Genomic DNA, 17,401 nt, shown 5'->3' on the forward strand with positions numbered 1-17,401 from the left:
TGTCACGTGTGTAGTCGGGGCGAGTCTTCACGGCCGCGTTATCGGCACAGTCTAATGAGGTTCTGCAAAATTTACCTGTTCCTTAACAGTTCATATTGCTTATCGATCCCACAGAGGCAGACAGAAAGGACCTAAAATCAGCTGGAAAGCAACTGGGTATGGATTTTGTCTTCGTGCGACCGATCTGTGGGGAAATAAGTGACGGAATAATTTGCATCCGAAAGTAAATTTACTGACAAATCTGTAAAAACCCCGCAAATGGACTTAAGGAGAGCGGAGCAATGGGTGGCTCAGGGGTAATGGAGCGATCCCAAATCTGCTGAAATTTGGAGAAGCCGTGTCACGGGCTGTTAATTTTGTAAGTGCGCGTGGGAGCGCTACTAATGAAGCCCGTAGCGCGAGCCTGAGAGATCGAGGCAAGAGACGCAGATGGGCTGGATGGGGGGAGGGGGGGTTCATTGCCCCCCCCCCCCATACACAAATAGCGGTGGCCCTGTGGTTAGCGCATCGCGCTAAGAGCCCGCCAGGATAACCGCCCACCCCCCACCTTCAAATTAAATTGAATTCCCGGCCACGGCTAACCTCAGTGCTGAATGACAGGTGAACGGGTCCTGTTTCTCTTTCTCTTTAAGATGTTAAGCCCCATGACCAACACGGCGTGGGGTGTTCTTCATCCAGCGTGCGCGTCGCTCCCCTCGTATCCACACGGCCCCTGTGCTCCCCCCGTATCCACGTGGGCCTGCACCCCCCCCCCCCTTCCCCGTATCCACGAGGCTCCTGAACTCCCCCCGTATCCACCTGCTCCCGTGCGCTCCCTCCCGTATCCACGCGGGCCCTGCGCTCCTCTCGTTTCCGTCCTAATTATCACGGCAACGCGCCTCATCCCCTTTTCATTTTCGCGCTCATGCAATATTGAGGAGGGTTCCGCAGTGTCCGTTCCCGTGCGTGTGCCGCTCCACGGGTCGATAATTCCTCGTCCACATTGAACCCGCGGCCCGCGCCGGCGGCAGATAACAACAGGGAGCGCGCCCGCAGTGAAGGGGGTCAGCCTGGCACCCCTTTGTGCCCCCCACCCCCACCCCCCCCTACCCACCACCCACCCCTCCACGCCTCCGGTAACGCGGCGGTGGCCTGGCCCGGCGGTTGGTAGCGCGTTCGCCGTTTGTTGCGGAGGTTCGCGGTCGGAATCCAGAAGGCGGCCCTGGTTAACTCCGTGGTGGGGAATAAGGGCAATAAGATCAACTACGCGACGTCTCTTTCGCATCGGACGTTCAATATCTTGTGGCGTCGTTCGAAGAAGCGTTGCCGGCGTGATGGTCCAAATAAAATAAAAAAATAAAAATCCTCGCAAATTACTGAACGCGTAGCATTCGTCGCCCTCTACTGCGAACACCGAGCAGGACCCTCCCGAACAAGAGGCGAAACTCGGGCTCTCTTAATCATAACAATCACAATCACCATAATAACAATAACGTAAACAAACTAGAGGAGGCTCCAACTCCCCTCTCCATTCGTTAAAACAATTGCGAGGTTCAGGATGGTGGCTGACGGTCAGAAATAATAACGACGCCGTGGCAACCAATGAATGGAACCCGTCCCACAGGAGGTCCTCCAAAGAGATGGAGCCATGAAATCCGTTTGCGTGTAGGTTGATCATCACATAACCTTCATCCAGCAGTGAATTGACCGTGGCTGATGATGATGATGACGATGACACGGATTTTGAATTTAGAGGGCATCGCTTAAATACATTGGCAACTCAAAGCGCCTTACATCATCTAATCTCAACCATTCAATGGCCCTGCGGATGTCTGTAGCCTAGGGGAGACCCCCCCCCCCCCCCAGAGGACACGATTCCTATGCGGTACAAAGTGTGAACAGCACGTGGGCACAGTCCGTAAGCGGCGGGGGGCGATCTCGCCACGTGGTTTCCCCCAACGGAGTCGTTGGCGGGTAAAGTTTCTCAAATTCGGCTCAAACAAATAAACAATTGGGCCCACCACGCCGTACACGCAGAACGCGTGGCCTCCGCATCGAGTGTGCAGGCGGTGCTACTGCGCCGGGGCACCACGGCTCAGAGGAGCTCGTGCGCTGTGCTCCGAAGCGGGGGGGGGGGGGGGGTAATGTAGCGTCCACGCCAGGCCACCCTAGGCTACTGGGGCGGGTGGGTGGAGGGCAAAGATTGACTGCGGCAGGGATGGGGATTGGGGTGGGGTGGGGGGCAGTTGGGGGGAAAGGTGGGGTGAGGCTTGGGGGGGTGAGGCTTGGGGGGGTGTGTGGGGGGGGTCTGGGTGGCCCCGTGTAAAGGCCCCGCTGATATCGGCAACTGTGCTGAGACGTCCCGAGGCGCGCTGTGATGTGATCAAGACGCGCTGCGAATGTCTCTGACCTTTTATTTTAACTGCGCAATTAAAATCTCCTGCCTGCGCTTGTTTGGGGTTCTCGGTTAAGAGCGGAGCGGCGTGGTGCGAGGGGTTTCCAGCTGCTTACACTGACACCGGAGAATTTCGCGGTGGAGCTTCGTGTGACTGATCTCAGAAGCTCCGCATCTTCTCCTGCTTGTAGACCCAGGGCTGTCCCACGGCTCAACTCACAACCCCAACACTCGGCACGCGGCGGGGGGCCCTTCCTTGAGCCATAACCAGGGAGACAGGGTGGTTGAGGTGGCTTCTGCTCCCCTTCCTCAACAGTGTTATTGGCCGATCTCATGGCTGGACGTAGTTTAATGTCATTCCCAGAACAACGGCGCCGCGAGATGTTAATTATCTCGCCTGGTAAGCAGGAGATCGTGGGTTCGATCCTGACCTTGATGCTTGTATATTTGGAGTTTGCGTGTCTCTTTTCACGTGGTCGCGCGGATTTTTATTCGGATCCTCCGGTTTTTCCCTCCGCATTTGGAATCAAAATCACCACGCGTTTAGAGTATTTGCCTGCTATACACTTTCACGTGATCAGCCGCTTCGTTGAACTAGGCATTTGTGGCCAGGTCGCTTCTGAAAACGAGCTATAGAGGAATAGGGCCTCTATGTAAGTCTATGGATCTGTGCGGAGGGTCTCTGCATGCCTATGGGTTTCTATGGTAGTGTACGCGTCTCTATGTTACTCTGTGGGTCTCCATATCGTATTCCTATCTAGTTCTCTGCCACGGTGCAGGTCAATGGCTCAAACCGCTGACTCCCTCTCCTCGCCTTCCTCAGCAGTGGTGTTCCGGTGGTCACCGTCCCAGGGTAAAGGTCACACCCAGGACGACGACGCTGGAAGTCGAGAAGTTCCTGTGTCTGTACGTACTATGTTGAACTTCTTTCGCACCGTACGTAGCCAACCGTGCTCATCGGAGGCGTCTGCCTCATCGCTCTGGCGCAGAGTCCGTCGCGACTCGCTCCCGTCACAAAGTTTGACCCTCACGATCCACACGCCGTGGCATCCCGTGGCCGTACGTGAAACCTCCGTTACGCGTAAGGTAGACGACTCGAAACAAATTTCAAGCGCACGAATCGATGTTACTCGATGAGTCGATGATGTATGGTCACTTATTTTGATTATAGTTTGTAATGTGTGTATGTGTGATGCCCTTGTATGTAGACGCTGTGTCAATTGAAACTCGTGCTGTTGTTTGTGTTTTTTCGCGAAGCGCGGACGCAGGATCTAGTGACCGTTTACGGAGTTCCTTTCTTAACTCTCTCTCTCTCTCTCTCGCGTGCACACGCAGCCGGCACGCTCAGTGGGAATCGGTCGTCTTGCGGCCCTGACGGCTGCGCGACAGCTTCGTCCGTAACTCCACCGCGTCGCAAGTTGGTCGCTCGACATCGTCGTCGAGAAAGGAGAGAGACGCGGCGATGACGGAGACGGCCAAGCACGGCTGTAAGGAACGGCCCGCCAGGAGGAGAATGACCGAGCTGTGGCCCCTCGTCCAGAAATCCAATAGCCAAGCAGTTAGTGTGTTTACAAATATTTAATCACCGCAAACCGCTCACCCCTGACACCCAGCCCAGGCCGGCGTGCTCACCTCGGCCCACATTAGCACACCACCAACAGCACCACCACCACCAGCACCACCAACAACACCACCACCTTTGATTGGCGGCGCCGTTATTTGGAGGGAATGTCAGGACCCAAACCCACCCGTGCCGCCCCCCTTGAGTCCCGATCGATGAAGCTGCGGCCAGACCTCGGTTCCTCCCTCCCTCCCCAGGGGCCCTGCTCCGTCATCGCGTTCGCGGAGGCCCTGCCGCGAGCAGGCAGCGACGAGAAGGGGGTGGAGGATGAGGTTAGTGGCGGGGGTGGGTTGGTGGTGCGCCGATCGATGGGTCCCCACCCAAGGGGGGAACGGGGCCACGGCCCCTCGGTTTAAACGGTTAGCGGCATGCCTGCCATCCGCGCGTCCCATCAATTGATTAAATCAGACGCGATTCATCTCGCTAAAATTGAGCCCCTTGGCTGAAGAGAGAGAGAGAGAGCGGGGGGGGGGGGAAGAAAGAATAAAGACAAGCGCGCTCCCGTCCCGCTGCCTCTATCTGCGTTCATAACGTGTGACCGCGTGCGTTGTGCGGTCACTGCCTGGGGGGCGGTGGTGTTAAGTGGGGTCCGCCTCTCGTGATGCCCGGGGACTTTCCCGCACCCCGCGACCCCCCCACCCCCGCTCCCCCAGGGTGGAGGATGAGGATTATTAAACACGTGGGACCACGGAGGCTGCCAGTCTCCCCGAGACGACGCTCGGCCCTTGGCAGCCCCGCAGGCTCGCGTTTGGCAGTGAGTGGATGTCAAACTCAGGAGAAGAGCCCCTTCACTGAAGATAGTGGCTTTCGAAAGCGTGGCTGGTGGGTTGGGGGGTGGGGTCATTGATTGGTGCTCATTTTCAGCCGGAGGAGTGTGCTTTGCAAAAAGTATGCCAAATAAAGAATACAAATCCCATAATCAAGGCCGCTATTTTAAAATCAATATATGGCACGGGGAGACTCACACGGTTCAATGTTTATGTTAATTATTATTAATGAAACCGTGCTTTAAGAATGTTTAGGCTGAATGAACGAGAGTCAGCACGGTCACTGTCTTGCCCATGTCAGCCAGGGGCAATGTGTTACTGTCGCTGGTACGTGTCTGGCTGGGTTTGCTGAAGATCGGGGTGCCACGGTGGCGAGATGTTGTATCCCTCGCCTGGTATGCAGGAGGCGTGGGTTCGATTCCTAGTTGCATGTTCTTCCTGTGGTCGCATTCATTTTATCCGGGTTCTGGTTTTCCTTCCGCATTTCGAAATATGCGTTTTGGGTTTTTTGGCTGCTTTACATTTACACATGAAAAGCTACCTCAGATATAATTTGTGACCAGGTCGCTTATGAAATAGGGCTAATATGGGATGTACCTGGTAAAGTAAATAAAAAAGAGCAAAAACACTGTTGGATCTCGCTGGCTTCTGGCAGGGGTCTCACTGTGTTTGTTTCTGACCTCTGGCTGAGCCTGAATGAGTCTGGGTCTGGTTGGATTCAGATGGCCTCTGTCTTGGGCTGTATGGCCCTTATTCTTTGATTTTTTTCGGTAAAATCACGTAGGTAAAAAAAATAAAATTAATAAAAAGTAAAATAAAAATCACGACGTTTCGGAGGCAACACAAGCTTCCGTCTTCAGGTGGAACCGTCACAGCACGATTGCTGTATCAAGTAAGATAAATTACAAGAGACCTGTCCTTGTATATATACTGGTTGAGGGTGGGAGGAGCCAAGGCAGGCCCATGGATCTGAGTTTTGTATTATTATTATTGTGAGGTTGGTGCGGCTGAAGCCGCTGCTAGGAATGAGCCTTTGTTGTGTAGACTGGTTGAACTGGGAGGTGCCACAGTTGTTAAGGTGCGGCTGCTGTAAAGGTGGGGCTGCTAGGTTTTCCGAGACCTTAGCGGCATCTGCTTGGGTTTGGCTAGGTTTTTGTTGGGATTCGCTGGGTTTGGCTCAGTCTGTGTGAGTCTGGTTTTTACTGGGTCTGGATGGCTTTGGTCCTCTCCCTGAGTCTGGCTGGGTTTCCCTGAGTCTCGGTCTGCCTCTCTGGGTCTGGATGGTTTTTGTCAGCGTTTTGGCTGCATGAGGTTGAGCTTGGCTGGATTTGGCTGGCGTGCTGCTTCTGCTTGCTGAATCTGTCCGGTCCGCTGGCTGCTGCCGGGCGGTTGAGGAACAGCGTCGCAGCGTCCCCGGGGCATCTTTTTTGGCTCCGGCGCGAGTTAAGCCACAGAACGGCGCGCCGTCACAATTGATGCTTCATTTGCCAGCGCTGCTCCTGAGTGATGAGCGCTCCCAGATGGCAGAGAGACGGCGGCGGTCGCTCCGCTCGGCCACGGCAAACGGCGCCGCCGCTGTCTTCGGGGATCGGCGCGTCGGGAGCGGGCGGTGTTTGGGGGGGGGCGGGGGTCGGTGGGGGGGGTACGCAAATAAATCTTCATTACGAGCGGCCCCGGCGGGCACCGGGCCGACACCGCCGCCTCCACGCCCTCCCGGAGAGGGCCGCCGCTCTTGACGCGTCTCGTGAAATGTGGGGCGCGATGAGGCGTTGCTGCCACCTTTTATTGTTTTATTTTATGTAAAAACCAGCGGCCGGGAAGTGGTGGAATGGTACCGACAAATATTTATTCTTCTCGGAGGTGGGAGTTTTTTTTTATATTTTATTATTGCGGTTTGGTGACAGCTTTAAGTGTCTCGCGCGGTGCCGCGGATGGTCCCCGTGCGACGCTCCTCCTCGCACGAGAACGGATCGGACGCGCACGTTGCACGGACGTCGGGCCCATTGCCGCGGCGCTTGCGTTAATTGTCGTGCAGTCACGGGCCACCTCCGTAGGGCTTGTTGTTGTTGATGTTTTTAGGATGAGAAGAAGTGGACTGTGCAATTTCGACAGCAGCGCGGGCGCGCTGTCGTGTCCCAGGCGTAGCGCCCCGCTCACTGCCCCATCCCGCCCGGGCCGTGTTGTGGTTTTCTTGTTTTCGTTTTAGCGCTTGGATTTGTTGTTTTCTTGCTCTGCGCGTTGCTGTTTACGATGCGACGATTGCCCTGCACATCGTCTCGGGGTGTCTTTAGGAGTGTTTAGAGGCTATATAAATTCAAATTATTTAGTTTTATTATAGGGGCGAGGAAGGAGGGGGAGGGGATGACAGGGCGTGGCACCGCGGTTGAATTGAGAGTGACCGTGCCGTGGGAATGCGGCCAAGTGCCGCAATGTGGTGACACGTGGGGCCGGGGGGGGGCAGTGTGGGAGGTGGGGGGGGCTCTCACCAGGGACTCACGGCATCTGTGAAACAAACAAACAAACACGCAAACTTTTTCCCCCGTTGCGTTCCGGGAGAGGCTGATAAACAAAACGGTCACTTCCGTCCACCACTTCACCTCGATGTGAATGCGACTGCGCTCCTGAGTCACCCACACCACCACCACCACCACAACCACCACGACAACCACCACCACCACCCGCGGTTTGCAGCGCTATCGTCTGTTATTCACTCGGAAGAGAGCCACTTGGCGAGGGCGGGAGTTTGAGGGACTGCACTCGGGAACGGTCCCCGCGTTGAGATGCAAGCAGGGGATGGTGAGTGGGTGAAGCGGGGTACCTCGAGAGAAACGCACGACGCGTAGCGAGGGGAACTACGCGCTGAGGTCCGCACGCACGGGTTCACGAGCCCACTGCTGGCTCTGACATCTCCAGGCAACTTCGCGCCCCCCCCCCCCTTATCAAGAAAGGACGATGTTGACATTTTCGCCGACCGGCCATCAGAGCTCGTTGGAGTTTACAGAGGGCGCCTCCGTAATGTGGAGTCGGTTGCGGGTGGTGGAGGTTGAGCCACGTGCCGTGACCGCTCCACCGACCTGCCACGAGTCATCAGCGATCGCCTTCGCGATCGGAGGTGGGAGCCCTAAACCGCATCCACTGCACAAACCATGTGGGCGGCGGATGCGGATTCCTCCAAGTCGCGCGCGACTGTGGCCACCCAGGACAGCACGTGCGGCACTGAACGACTCGATGCCCGATCCACAAAATGCGACGGAGACATCGCAGCGACGCACTCCGCTCGTCTGGCGCGGCCACCTGAATGTGACATTGTAAGTCGTTGTGCTGCATCCACATCAGCGGCCGGACGGAAGAAGAAGAAGAAGGAGGAAGAGGAGTAGGGGTGAAAGAATCAGAGCCCGGCCCGCGACTTCAGTTGAAGGTGTACGCGGCTTGCTTGAAGCCCGGCCCACCGCTTCGATGTGGCCCTCCTCACGACGCTTAACCGTCGCTTCAAGCATAGTGGCCGCACTAATCGGGTACCGGGAGGGGAGATAATTGTTTTGCTGTTAACAGAGTGCGCTCAGCCACGTCGAACCACTTTTGCAAGGGCCTCTTGCAGTGGCTAAAGCGTTGACTATGTGCCCCCTCTAAATGTCGTGAAAGGACGAATCGCCCCTCAGCACGGAAGAATTCCCCACCTGTGACATGACCACCAGGAGAGGTGCACCGAACTTATCACTGAACGGGTCAATAATTTAAACAAAGGAAATCTGCGTGCTGCGGTTGACTTCTCTGAGTCTCGTCGGCACGGCGTGCCAGGCACGTGACAACAACAACCACAGCCGGGGGGGCTGTCTGCGGTTGCAGGACAACGACGCCGCGTCCCTCTGCGCAAACACCGTCCGTGGAGCGGTCGCGGGTCCCAAAGGCGACTGTCGCTGGCGCGGGGGGAGCGGGGAGGGGATGTGGTGGCACGGACCCTCGCGTCGGTAGCGGGGCGAGCGGGCGGGCGAGCGAGCGGGTGAGAGGGCGAGCGAGAGGGCGAGCGAGAGGGCGGGCGAGCGGGCTGAGCGAGCGGGCGAGAGGGCGAGCGAGCGGGCGGGCGGGCGAGCGAGAGGGCGAGCGAGCAGGTGAGAGGTCGAGCGAGCGGGTGAGAGGGCGAGCGAGCAGGCTGAGCGAGCGGGCGAGAGGGCGAGCGAGCGGGCGGGCGAGCGAGAGGGCGAGCGAGCGGGTGAGAGGGCGAGCGAGCGGGTGAGAGGGCGAGCGAGCAGGCGAGAGGGCGAGCGAGTGAGCGAGCGGGCGAGCGAGCGGCCGAGCGAGAGGGTGAGCGGGCGAGCGAGCGAGCGAGCGGGCGGCCAGCTGGCCCGGGGGGCGGGCGGGCAGGGGAGGCACACGGGCTGCGGGGAGGCGGCCCCCTCGCAAAGTGTGATGTATGCGAGCCGGAGCACTGGGCGGACAATGAGCAATGGGAATCGAGAGGAACGCAGAGGCGCACGGATGTTGAAGCAAGCAGCATCTGCCTCTCTTCCTCCCCTCCATCCCTAACTCCCCCCCACCACCCACCGTTTTTACATCTCTACATTGTTTTTAAATTATTTTGTTAGGTGTTGTCACTTGGAAAATTAATGTTCATTTTATAGAGCTATGTTACACGAAACACTGTAAATTAATAAAGAACACTGCCTTAAAAAAAATGTTTTGTGTAGTTGAAATTTGTAAAAATGACACGCATTTATTTATTTATTTCGCTATGCTGTGAGCGTGTGACTGCTGGCGGACTAATTATTATGAATGCCTCAACAGCAGTTTGCTCAATATGCCATATCTTGCGTAATAAACTGCGCCACAGCGTTTGCTTTACCAATTGTGAACACGCGTGTGCCGCCCCACCACTACGCTGGGGCTTTTAGTAATCTCCTTTAATGAGCAAACCGGCGGAAATTAACAATGTTCGTACAATTAACGCTCGCAAATAGATGGTGCAACTTCACAACATGTTTTTGTTTTGTTGTCCCACCACCCACCCCCCGCCCCCTCCTCCCGCGGAACATATTTACACCACTTTTCACAATCAGAATATTTTTACTGGAGGAATCCGATGAGCAATAAAGCTCTTTTTTCGCAGATTTCCGGGGGGGGGGGGGGTACATAACGTTACAAAAACAAACAATAAAAAATCACGATAGGAGTGCAAAGTATAGGAGCAAATCATGAAAGAAGGTGAATAAATTTACAATTTTATTTGACCAGGTGTACGGCCCACTGAGCTAAGAGCTTCTTTTCCAGAAGCGACCTGGCCACAAATGATACCTCAACGAAGTTGCTTAGCATGTGGACATTTATAGCAGCTAATTAATCTGAGTAATCGAAACGCTTCTTTCTAAATGTGGATCGGAACAATTGGAGGGCCCAGCGGAATTTAAAGAAAATCCACGTTGAGTCATTCACTCGGTCAGCTGGTACATGGAAGACGCTCAACTTAGGAGTCTGACTTTTGTTGCTTTCCTCCAGGAATCTCGAGTATTAGTGACTAATTACAGAGCTGTTCGGTGCAACAAAACCGCCCTGGGTGATGAAATTCAGGCACGGGTCTCGCCCGAGCGGATTAGCGTCTATTAGCTCGTCACGTTCTGCTCGAAACGAAACCTCGCGCCTGCTCGCAGTTCCTCTTCAAGGAGCGCCAACCATCATCACGCGAACTCCCCCGGTCATTCGCGCAGCAGCAGCAGCTTTTGGCTGGTGGACATCGAACAAACGACGATCACCGCATCGCGCACTTTCAGATGCGCTTCTGCGGCCGTCTGGAACGCTCTTCCTTCCAAAATTAGGGAGTCACTTTTAAATATAAATTGAAAACGAATTTCTTCAGAATTGCTTTTTGTGTTTTAGTTTGCTGACCTTTTCCCGCACCTCCGATTAACACGGTTTGCTACGTACGGTACGAAAGAAGTTCACCATACATACTAAAATTAACACATTAAATGAATACGTCCCAAAAAAAATATCCGTAACCTCCCCCTCGAGACAATGCAGATGCGAAGGCTCTGTCGTTCACGCGAGGTTCTCCCCATTCCACAATGACGGATACAAGTTGCCAACGATGACCTAAGAAGGGTTCGGCGCTATCAAATGTTCACCGCGATGTAGTTCAGTAACGAGACGAATATTGATCGCAAGTTTTTTTTGTCAATTTCAAAGCCCCCTAAAAGTCGGAGGCCCTGCAGAACTGAACAAACACCTCGGCGCGGTTTTCTTGACAAAAAAGGTATCATTATTATTGTGTAATAATAAATATAACAACAGCGTGCTTATGTTGCCCAAGCATATGCTCCAAAAAGAGCTCACACGTGGAACGCACGGGGGACCTAAGCGCTTGTGAAATGTGACACGGGCGCGGTTGTGTTTTCACGTGCGGGGGCGGGGATCGAGGGTGGGGGGGTCGAGGGAATGACCTGTGGGGTCACGGGGGGGGGGGGGGCAAGGACACGATGCAGTGCGCGAACCTGACATTGGTGACACTCGTGGTCAGTTCACTCGCCGCCGTCCTCCTCTCCGTCACCTGAGAGTTCAGACAAACCGCGAAGCTCTCCGAGAATCACGCCGTGCCGAGGGAAGATCAATTGTGGTGGCACGCGCGAGAGAACCTGTGAATGGGTGCTACTCTGAAGGATGTAGATTGGTCAGCACGCATGTGCGGGCAGGCGTGAGGAGTAAATGTGAGTGAGTGTATTCGGTGTGTGTTCAGGTGCGAGTGGGTGTGAGCAGGAGTGGATGGTTGTGTGTGTGCGTAAGTGGTCGACTCAGCCTCAAATGAGAACCTGGTGCGGTGTGTAAACATCTTCCATGGGGAGACAAAGGTGGCCGCGCGTGGTGCTAGCCACCCACTCCCTTGTGTGCCGTGGCGGCTGCCCAAAAGTGCTCGCTAACAGCACTTGCCCCAACAGTCTGTAAAGGCTATACGGGGGGGGGGGGGTCGTTGTCTTTGTGTGCAAGTGTACTCACGTCTAATCCTGACGCGCTTGTGTTTGCAGTGTGATAAAGTTGCGAGCGCCTGTGTGCAGGTGTAGGCAGGTGCATGCGGGGAGTGGGCACGAGCAGACGTGAGCACGTGTGCCCAGCGGTCCGGCGACCCCCAGTGACGCGGCCGCGCTCAGACGCCCTTTAACTCCAAACGGAGTTTGTAATTGCATTGTATCGACGGGTCGGCGTGCGTGCTCTCCGCTCGCCGGTGCATGCAGTAGCTCTAAAACCAATCACATCCGTCCTTGCCACCGGCCGCGATCACCGCAAGGAGAAGAACCGCGCACGAAACCACCCACCCCCGTGCACGCCACCAAGCCGCGCGTCCCGCGCAGGGAGAGCAGCAGCAGCCCGGGGTTGCTGCGCGCCGCGAACGATGGCAGTGATGGAGTTTGTCCCTCGGGCGGCAAACTGGAGCGGTGGCAAGTGGGCGCGTGCCACCGGCGCAAACAAACGGAAAAACTTCGCATATGGCGGGGCATATTGCGGGGAGCGAGAAGTCACGACGAGGCATCTATTAATTACCGGAATTTACGAAACGGGCAACGGCAACAAAAAACAACACATTAAATTAAACCGACGCGAGCGAACGCGACGAAATGAATCTCATTCCGACGTCGGCTTCTCGTTGTTTATTTCACTGTCGGCCACCGCCTCCGCCGCCACGGCCACCGCCTCCGCCGCCACGCGTCTCCTTCCACGCTCGCAGCTGTCATCGCCGACAGGCGGCAGCTGGGAGATGTCACGGCCGCGATTGATTTATCGGGAGCTCCGTGCACTTTATCCGCGCCGCGTGCCGCCGCCTGCCGCGTGATGTATGGGGCTCCGGGAGGGCCCCCCCCCGCCCGACGCGAATCGCACACATCTGTCCCGTTACGAATCATACACGGAACGCGAAACCTGGCTCGTAAATAAGGAACCCACGGGTGGCTCACACGGAAGGCGCCCACACCCCTCCCCCCAACTCGGGGTGGATTCGCAGAGTTCATGTTTGCCTCCCCCCACCACCCGCACCAGCCCACCCAGAAGAAGGGCAAAACAAACCGCGTGTTAGGAAGGAGGGCCCATCGCGAGATGTCATTTCGGCGAAATTAATGGACTCCTAATGGCGTGTTGCAGGAGAAGCGCGCCGCACGTCGCAGTCAATTTGGACAAAATAAGTTGAATCCGCCGTGGAAAAGATCGATTCGTCATCTCGCGGCGTGCTGCTTGGGGTGCCACGGGGCGATCGCCGCTTCCAAGTGACGCGCCACTCAAGGGAGGGGCCCTCTGAGTGGGATCCCATATTTGGGAATCATCTTGAATGAGTTATTATTTATTGGCGCAAAAAAATACAAATAAAAACAAAGTGAAAATATGTGCTGGTGAGGTTAGAAACCCAAGAGGGTTTATATGAAAACCATACCAAAAAATAATAACATTGCTATGTACGAAACAGATTGTTCAATCAATTAAACAAAGCATACTAATGAGAATTAAATATGGTAAACTCAGTCGTAGTAATAATATATATGCTGAAATAATAGCAATGATTTATACTTAAAAGTCTCATTGAACATTTACGACTTGTTCAGGCGGGTCCTGCTCAACGGGGATGTTTGGCCGATTCCGTTCGTGACAGCCGAGCTTCAACGCGGGAGGAAAGTGGAGCATCTGGAGAAAAGCAATCGCAGTTGAGAGTGGAAGACACTCGACTCCCCGCACGGATAGATTCAAGAGTGCACTGTTGCAATGCCGTCTCCTGATCAGCCTCGAAGCATCGCGTCTAACACACCTTGGTGGCCACACACCCAAGTTCAAGCCAGGGTCAAAGCTTCTGAGATTCTGAGATCCGACGAGATCGGAGCGAGAAGTCACAACGGGACGTGAGTTGCGGCGGGGAGCGGTGGTGCAGCAGTTAGCACGCTGCGCTACGAACCTGGGGAGACAAAGGTGGCCGTGCAAGTTCGATTCACGTTCACGGCCACCGACACGAGTGACGCTTATATAATTAGTTCTGGGCCTCCCCTAGGTTGGCTCAGCCTCAAATTAGTACCAGGTGCGATCTGTAAACATCGCAACTAGGGAGACAAAGGCGGCCGGTCGTGGTTCTGGCAACCTCACCCCGTTGCGTGCCGTGCCGGCCTTCATAGGTGCTCGCTAACAGAACTTGCCCCAACTGTCTGTTAAGGCTATACGGGGGATCTTTGTCTTTTTGTGCTCCACGCGCCTTCATGCACAGACAATACAAAGACAAAGATCCCCCGTGTAGCCTTAAGAGACTTGGGGCAAGTGCTGTTATCGAGCACCTAATAAAGGCCGACACGGCACACGAGGGAGTTGGGTGGCCAGCACCACGCCCATCCGCCTTTGTCTTCCTCGTGGCGATGTTCACACACCGCACCAGGTACTCATTTGAGGCTGAGTCGACCTCGCGGAGGCCCACAACCGGTTCAAGTATTCGTCACCGATGTCGGCCGTGAGCGCGAATCGAACTCGGGTCACCGGGTTCGTAGCGCAGTGCGTTAACCACGACACTACCGCTCCCCGCAGACACAAAGACACACTCAGTTGCTCTGTTCACACCCTGAGCGCCCCCCCAACCCCCACCCAATGGCGCCGTACACGCTCCGACTTGGAATCTCTCTCTTCTCCTTTAGAGCCGCAGGACCAATTAGATTACTTAACAGATGACCTTTCCCCGCTGGCTGGAGGACAGGAATTGAGATGCAGGGCCATCTGCATGCCTCCGTGTGCCACCGTTACGGTAATTGGACACTTGGCCCAGCGCCGACGACCCACGGCGCTCTCCGCATGTCACCCGCTTGTAATCTCTCAATCAGACCAACCTTGGCACCGCGGCGCGCATTACGGTATAGCGCGCTCATTCCACGGTGCCGGCCAGATTTGGGAAGTGAGGATGAGATATTGTACTGCCCCCCCCCATCACCCCCCCCCCCACAGCCCCCCCCTGCCCCCATCCCCTCTCAGCCACGTTCCAGAGGACGATGCTGCAGAGCCGTTCGTTATACGGTCGCCTGAAACGTTGTGGTTTAAAAAAAAATTGAGAGAAAGAGATGCCACCGGGCGAGGTTTGTTTATCTCGGAGGTGATCTTAGCGAGGCGTGGAAATTTAAACTCGATTGGGGAACGCAACGGCAGCGATCGGCGCCTCCTACTGGGAACAAAACTTGGCAGGACCCTCCTCCTGAACTCGAGTCTTGAGACTCTCAGTGAAGCTTTGCTGGGTGATCAAGCGGAATAATAACAATACTAACTCTCAAACAACAAACACACACGACGTTCATCGTGATATACAATAGAAGTGAAAAGGTTTGGGGAAATGGCCCTTCTTCAGGGTGAATAGAGTGGGGAGGGTAGAGAGAGAGACTGACTGATTTTTCGTTGGAGGTCATACACTTTGCACTGTGGGGAGCATCCTGAGAAAACCGTGATATATTCTTGTTAAGGTTGACAAATGCCCAATTTTGAAATGACACGTGAGCGGTTTTCTATTTTCAGCAGCAGAGTATAAATAAAGCATTTGAAAAGTCATAGGTACGTGCAATATGAGAATTTAGATTCAAACGTTGAAATCGTCAATTGCGAAGTGCGCGGCTGCAACCATTGCTGGAACTGAGTCACTGCCGCGCCCTGGCAGGTACATCACGGACCCCCCTCGCAACGGCCCGGCGTGTCGGCGTGCGTCCGCAAAACTATGAAAACGTTCCTGCAAAGCCGCATCACGGGAAGGGCCACGTTCATCCAGGGGCTATCGTTATGCTCAATGAACTGTTGTCTGCAACGTGAAATGACTCCACTCGCCACTGGTGGGTCGCTGAGGCCTGGAATTGAACTCAGGCGATCGGGTTCACGGCGCGGTGCGCTAACCGCTGCGCCACCGCTCCAAAAGTTACATTTAAGAGGCAGAAGTTTCACAGTGGCTCAGGGGCACTGAGCCAACACTGCCGAGTTCCTGGGTTAGAATCCCGGGTTCAGCCACCGATGATTAATCCGTCTTCTCACTGTGCAGTGAGTTGATTGTCTCGGCCCAATCATCAACAACTCCCGCAACCAACAGTGATTACATTTGGAATAAAACGCTCCTGAAATCACTCTCTATGTGGGGCTGCAGGCGATTTTTCTGACAGTTGCCCCACATGACCAGAGGTCCCAGTGTCCCAGGGTGTCCGAGTCGCCCCCCAAGATCCCCGATTTCTCAAATCCCAGAAATCCCCGATTCGCTGAACATCCCAAAGCAAGCCTCCGAGTGTCCGCATCCTCTGAGTTTAGACTCTCATTCGGAGCCCGAGAGCCACGTGGCCTGCAATGCGGTGCGGGTCGGTGGCACCAAACGCCGCGACGTGGCCTCCTCACGCTCGAGACGCGTTGCGACCGAAACACAAAGCGCACACACACAGCCAGCGACACAGCCAGATGGTTTATTTAGAGGATCACATCTCCATCTCAACCTTGGAGTGATCACGGTGAGATGAGGAGCGAGAGCCTCCTCTGCCCCCACCCCAACCGCACTGGGGAATTGCGCTCTCAAACGTGGTCAGGCATGGCACGGGGACACCTGCACGCCTCCGCGTGTTCGCACGGAGGAGTGTGGAGGCCCCAGATTGCGACAAAACGCGAGCTTATTCCGCCATCTGGTGGGTGAGGAGGAGGAACGCGGTGGATTTTCATATCCGGCGATTTTCGTGCACACCACCAGGCGCGTGCGTGTGTGTGCGCGTGCGTGTCTGCGCGTGCGTGTGTGTGTGTCTGTGCGTGCGTGCGTGTGTGTGCGTGCGTGTCTGCGCGTGTGTGTGTGTCTGTGCGTGCGTGCGTGTGTGTGCGCGCGGCACGAGGTTCTAGTGGAGGTACAAAACCGTGCCAAGGGCAGCAAACCCCACCTCCACTAAAACCGCTGCAAATTATCACGGTGGCTGCTACTATTTCCACCGCAGACGAAACGCGGGCAGGCAGTATTTCTCAGGTTAGCCTCGCTTTATTTGCGCTGCGCAGTAAAGTTTGCCGAAATGAAGTTCAACGCTACAAATCAATTCTCGCGAGGCGACACACAGGATGCCAATTCTGTGTCCCGTCCGGATGAAGCCCAAGTCTCACGTCGTGGTGACGGAGAGACGTCACGAGCAGCCCAACGATCGCTGCTGTGGCAAGACCTTGCCGTGTCCCCCCAACCCCCAGTGGTGTAGTAACGACATTATCAGTGGCGTAGTAACTACATTATCAGTGGTGTAGTGACTACATTATCAGTGGCATAGTAACTACATTATCAGTGGTGTAGTAACTACATTATCAGTGGTGTAGTAACTACATTATCAGTGGCGTAGTAACGACATTATCAGTGGCATAGTAACTACATTATCAGTGGTGTAGTGACTACATTATCAGTGGCGTAGTAACTACATTATCAGTGGTGTAGTAACTACATTATCAGTAGCGTAGTAACTACATTATCAGTGGTGTAGTAACTACATTATCAGTGGCGAAGTAACTACATTATCAGTGGTGTAGTAACTACATTATCAGTGGTGTAGTGACTACATTATCATTGGTGTAGTAACTACATTATCAGTGGTGTAGTGACTACATTATCAGTGGTGTAGTAACTACATTATCAGTGGTGTAGTAACTAAATTATCAGTGGCG

Source organism: Lampetra fluviatilis, chromosome 24, assembly GCF_964198595.1.
Source record: "Lampetra fluviatilis chromosome 24, kcLamFluv1.1, whole genome shotgun sequence".
Lineage (NCBI taxonomy): Eukaryota > Metazoa > Chordata > Hyperoartia > Petromyzontiformes > Petromyzontidae > Lampetra > Lampetra fluviatilis.